This window comes from Denticeps clupeoides, chromosome 7, assembly GCF_900700375.1.
Source record: "Denticeps clupeoides chromosome 7, fDenClu1.1, whole genome shotgun sequence".
NCBI classification, from domain to species: Eukaryota; Metazoa; Chordata; class Actinopteri; order Clupeiformes; family Denticipitidae; genus Denticeps; species Denticeps clupeoides.
In genome coordinates, this window is record NC_041713.1 from 13,944,713 (window position 1) to 13,950,947 (window position 6,235).

The following is a 6,235-nucleotide window of genomic DNA, read 5'->3' on the forward strand; positions in this document are numbered from 1 at the left end:
AAAACCAATAACTCCAAAATACCTCAATGACGATAAGGTCCTGAGGGTATCAAAATGGTCAAGACCACCACCCAGGCACTCCATGTACATTAATGCATGGAACAGGAATTTAAGCTTATGGGAAAAACTTCATTTTATTGCTTCAAATGTCTGTCCTTGACTTCCGAAAGTCGCAAGTTCTTTTCTCACGTCCATGTGCAAGCTGTTTAAGGACAGTAGGGGGATTATGATTGTTTATTGCTGAACTGAAAATTTGAATATAAAATGAAGGCCAAACCGGCTTCTGGGTTCATTTTGAAGCCCCGAGCATTTTCTTGAGCTGACATTCCCGCTCAGTCTTTCACAGTGACAAAAGATTGTGTCCTCTTCTTATTCTATGAATGATCCACTCAATTATTTTCTTTCTAGACCAAATGCATTCCAATATCTAATACAGGCCTGTTTCTGCTGGTGCCACCACTAGGTGCCACCAGTTGGGTTTGATAGGCCGTATGGCCTTTGTACCCTCATCTCTGCAACAAATCCCACTGGGATTTCAATCTTCACTGGCCATGTTATTGTCTGGAGCCTCCAGGCTCCCTCCAACCATTCCTGCTTGTGTCACCAGTTGTTACCAACATGCAATGAATCTTGGGACATGGTGGCCAAATTGCACCTTCATCAGGACAGACATGGAAAGCAAACTCGAGTAGATGGAGGATCTCCCCAGGGCTTTCAGGAATAATAACTCGAATAAACACAGAAGCTACATTTTTATCTTTTTCTTATTAATTGTTATCTGATGTGAATTTTTAAGGCTAAAAGCACCATCAAAAGCCATTTGTTGTGTGTTCATTATGGAGTCCATTCGGGGCCTGGTCACCTGTCTGTTTTGGGATCTTCAGAAATGTGAATGAGGAGCTTTTGTGTTCTGCTGAATCATTAAAGTCGGACTATCCCTGCGCGTCTCCCTGCCGGCCCTCCCCTCTCCTCCCTGTTGCTCTGCTGTCAGGGCGCCCGCCGCCTCAGGTAGCACTGAGCAAGACGCGAGGGGATCGGCTGTCTGATGCGGACCCAGTCTGTCCAAATCCCCGCGCTGCCCGGGTGACTGGAACGGGGGGGGGACGCAGCGCTTTCCAAACGATAAGACAAGGCGCATTCTTTACCTCCTCCCTCCTCCTCACCCCGCCCAATCACCCTCCCTTCTTCCACTCGGCTGTGGTCCTCTCTCTCTCCCCGCGTCTCCATGGCTGCTAATATGAGGAAAGCGAGGGAGGTTTTTTTTTTTTTTTTTATACCTGTACGGGGCTGAAAAGTGCTCAGCCTCCCCGCCTCTGCCCAAAGTCATTTCTATGCTAATGAGGCTCTCAATAAGATAAGGCGGGTGGCATAGGCCGCCTCTCCAGCGCAGACTTCATGATGAGAAGGGCCGCTGGTTTCTCCGGCCCTCTGTAGCTCTCTGCTCATGCATTTATTTATTTTTAATTCATTCACGTTCATTCGCATTCTGTCGGCCTGGGTGTGTGCACAGTTTTTTTTGTTGTTGTTGCTGCTGCTGCTCTTATTTTTAATGCGTGCTGGTTAAAGAACAGCAGTCGGGATCAGGAGTCCGAGACCGGAGAGGCTCATCTGGACTCGTGTCATCGGGAGTGGTTTAAAAACGCATGACATCAAATTAGAGGCTGGCAAATGTTTGTTTTTTTCCCCCCCCTCCATACTCTCTCTATCTCTCTCATTTTTCATTTCATTTTTTAGTAAGTGCAGGGTGTATTTTAATGAGAATTTTGGATGAGAAATTAGGCAGCAGCTGCTGACGCCACCTGTCCAGACTGACATTCTCGCCCTTGGTGGGTCCAGAGAGCCGCGTCCAGGCAGGACTCACCGTCAGGGTTCCTGCTCCGGTGGGTCTTGCTGTGCAGACTGACAGAGGAATCTTCAAAAACAATTTTTAATGAACGTTAATGAAATGCCTCTGCAAAAAAGAAGCAAAGGTAAGTGATGGCAGGTTGTTTTTTGCAATTGTGTGTGAGTGTGTGTTTTCTCTCCAGCCAAAGATGCAGAGTTATCTGGGAAAGTCAAAATTCAATACCGACACTACCCCGCCGGTCAGGTTCCAGCGGATGTACATTAAGCTGCAGATAAAGCGGCTAATTTGGCCGCCTCCCTCAAAGACTTCTTTGACTTTCAACCTTCCCTCCGTGAGACTAAAGGAGAGGGGCTCAGCACTCCTCTTCACACAGAATGAACCCCGCCCCACCAGAAGGCTCTTATCAAGGCTCTTTATTTTTATTTTATACACCGAATTAACAAATAAAAAAATGTACCCCACCATTATGTTGTTCTAAGTATCCATCACTCCGCAGGAAGCTGTAATTATGCCACTTTGTATGGATAAAACAATGCAATTGGTGATCATAATGTATTGTTAGATATAAATTGCATTCACGCCCACATTGGTTTGAAGAAAAGAAACAGAGAGTGAGAACCTCGCGCACATCCTTTCTACCCATGATGCTTTCAGACACAGCATCACAAGACGCCACCAAACAATCCGGTGACAGTGAGGGCGCTGCGGTGTTTTCGTAGGGGAAACCTTGTTACTCAGCACTGAACATCTGCCCACATGGCGGGGGGCCGGACCAACCTGCCGGAATGCCCCATGTGCCACGGTGATGGGTGGCTGACAGCCACCGCGCCGCAAAAGTGAATCCGCGGCCCCTGGTTGCGTCCATCTCCGCATTTATGCTGCCAATCAGAAAGCCATTCAGGAGCTGCTCTCCCCCGCAGATTAATGCAGATGATTCATCAGCGGCCGTCTTATTGGCTCTTGTCTATCTGAGAGATTTGCATAGATGATATCCTGCCTCGCTACTTCGGCTTGTCAGGCTTGATTCATCGTCACTTAAACAGATGTCAATTTCCTGGCGGCGGTTTCGGTCGTTCCACGTGACACACGTTATAGTTTGATTGTGTGCGACAATAGACTGTAATAGACGGCCTATGTGCTGAGCTAATTACCGCCTTGTTTTTTTGTTTTTTTTAATGAACAAAGTCCTCGGTATCGCAGGATGCTGTGCTTTAGGCCCGTGTTTAAATGACTGAAGAGATATCTCATGACTCTTTGGGAAATATTGTCCTAGGAATAAAAACTTTGCACACAGAATGTGTTCGCTAATGTCACATCATGTAAATTACTGTGGCCAACTAGACCAACAACTATTTGATGGTTATCTGCACATACATACACACAACTGCAAACATCAGTAATACAGTGGCGGGAAGAATTATTTGATCCCCTGTTGATGAAGTCTATAATGTCAGTGGAAGGTTTATTTGAACAGTGTAAGACAAAGATCCAAAATAATGCATTTTAAAAAGGTAAAAGTTCATTAGCATTTTCATTATCGAAAGACTAAAGAGATTTCCAAGGATGTACGGGACATGATTGTGGACCTCCACAAAGCTGCAATGGGCTACAAGACCATTGCTATTAAGCTGGGTGAGAAGGTGACAAGAGTTGGTGCAATTATTCACAAATGGAACCTTGTGGAGTTTCAATAGATAAATGAGAACGTCATGGAACCAGAACTACTCGGGGAGAACTGGTCAATGATCTCAAGGCAGCTGGGACCGTAATCCCCAAGAAAACAGTTGGTAAGACATTACGCCATGAAGTGCTGAAATCCTGCAGCCCACAGGTTTACCATTGATCATCTAAATGATTCAGAGGAGGACTGGGTGAATGTGTTGTGGTCAGATGTCTTTGGCATCAACTCAACTCGCTAAGGAGGATGGATGGATAGGGGTGAGAACCTCCTCATTGAAAATGGCTTGGAGAGGATGACAAAATGCCCCCTGAGATATGTGCCAACCATGTGGCTACTGCATGAAATGTCTGACCTCTGGGATTGCCAACAAAGGTTTTGCCACCAAGTACTAAAGCACGTTTTGCAAAAGGAATCAAATACTTCATTCAAGGAACAAATATTTCATTCATGAATGCTTTTTATGCTATTTTTGTGCAATACTCCTCCTTTTTATGCAATACTCCTGTCTTTCACTGTTCAAACCTAGCATTGAAATTATGGACTGATCATTTCTCTGTTAGTGGGAGAACTTACGAAATCAGAAGGGGAGCAAATATGACTGTATATACTACTGAGGAACATTGTCAAATAAAATATGGAATGTAGGAATATGATTTACTATGCCCTAAGTCTCTGATGCCTTCAGCATCAGTTAAAGTGTGCAGGAACTGATGTTCTGTGTTGTTTTATAAAATGTGACTTATTTAAGCATTGTTATGAAAGATGTCCAATAGGGCTAAAGGACAAAAAAAGAGCTTCCATGCTCTCATGGGTCTCATGCACCTTACATTCTAATATTTTCAAGATGATATCAACCCTTAATGATATAAACATACCAGGAGCATGGCCTCTACCAAGATAACAATGCATAACAATGCAAATGTTGCTTTCATTCCAAGCTTTCTGAGTGGTGAGTGTGACCCTACCATACCAAAATAATAGAAAATATGAAAATGGCTTGAAAAAAAAAATCTTTTAAAGGTTGTGTTACATGAGCACAGCAATCTGTTGGAACTCAACACTATATGTTGCTACATGTATGCTACCAGAGCCACTTACAACCTCAAAAATGTCTGGACTGGAGTTGTACCAAAGAATGGTTTCCTATCAAATACGAGAACATTTCTAAATGACAATAAATCTTTTGAATGTTGAACTGGAGAACCCAGAGGAAATCCATGCCAAAACTGGGAGAGCATTCAAACTAGTAAGGTCTGAGCCGACATTCAAACTCACCTCCTTGGAGGGGTGAGGGAACATCACTAACCAAAGCACCACTGGGGCAGTGGTGGCCTAGCGGTTAAGGAAGCGGCCCTATAATCAGAGGGTTTCCTGTTCGAATCCCATTTCGGCGAGGTGCCACTGAGGAGCTACTGAGCAAAGCACTGTCCCCACACACTGCTCCCCGGGCGCCTGTCATGGCTGCCCACCTCTCACTCAAGGTGACGGGTTAAATGCAGAGGACTTTTTCATTTACTGTGGAGCCACAACACAGTGTTGTACTTAGTCTGTATGTTGAGTAGGTTTACTGTATTGCATGCTCCAGTTTTCACTTTTTCCTCATCGTGGCGTTGGCCACCCAGTATTTTTCCTCTGCAACTTGTTCAAACACAGTCCCAAACAATCTCTGCCGGGTTCGGGTCGGGTGATGCGGAGACCAGGCTGTCTGATGCCGCACTCCATCACTGCCCTTCATTGTCTGATGGCTCTTACCCAGCCGAGAGGCGTGTTTTGGGTCATTGTCCTGTCTGGAGCCAAATAACAGACCACTGAAGCGCAACCCAGATGGGATGTATTGCGGTGCACAATTCTGTGGCATTCGATCTCCCGATGCCAAAAAGCGTGCCCTAAAATAAACACACACACACACACATCCAGAAGAAGCACCAAACCGGCATGAAATTCTCATCCCTATCCTGGGTTTGCGTGTCGTTCTGGAAATGAGCGGTGTGGGGTACGCAGGAAACATCTCTCCAGGGCGCCCCTGCGCTGCTCTGTGATTGGCTGGGAGAGAATACAACAGCATATGCTGCCTCAGAGCCCAGGACACCAAAGGAAGTGACACTGGGTGTCACCCATGCATTTTTCATCTCCTCATTTATTTCACAATTCAGGAGAGCCGTGTCGGAATTCTGAGAAGGTGGATGGCGGGTCACTGAGGGTTTGAGGGGAAAAGGTGATTTTGATTTGAATACGGACGCTTCTCTGCCTCCTGCTTGTTATTAGAAATTCTGATTATAGAAAAAAACTCTTCGTTCATAATGTCAGTGGCCTTCAGGGTGACGTCATCGCTGAGAAGTTGAGCTTCTCACCTAATTTCACGGACTCATATTTATGTATTCCAGGAACAGCTAATATCAAACTGCGTTATATAATTTGGTTGTTTTTGGCATAAACTAGATGCAAACAACGCCAATATGCAAAATCCAACACAAATGTGTGTTCATTGAAAATTTCGTTTGATGTTTCATTATTTTTTGAAATTCTGATGATTTTATTGTAATTCTTGCTGCTTTTGTTGCCTAATTTATTTACATGAAAGTACACGCTTGCGTAAGATGGTGTGAACTGCGAGTCCCCCGTGTTGATTCTAGATCTTTTGACGGTTTTATTATAACGCCGTGTACGTGGGAATCTCCTCACATCATGTCGTTCATTTCGTGGGGGGG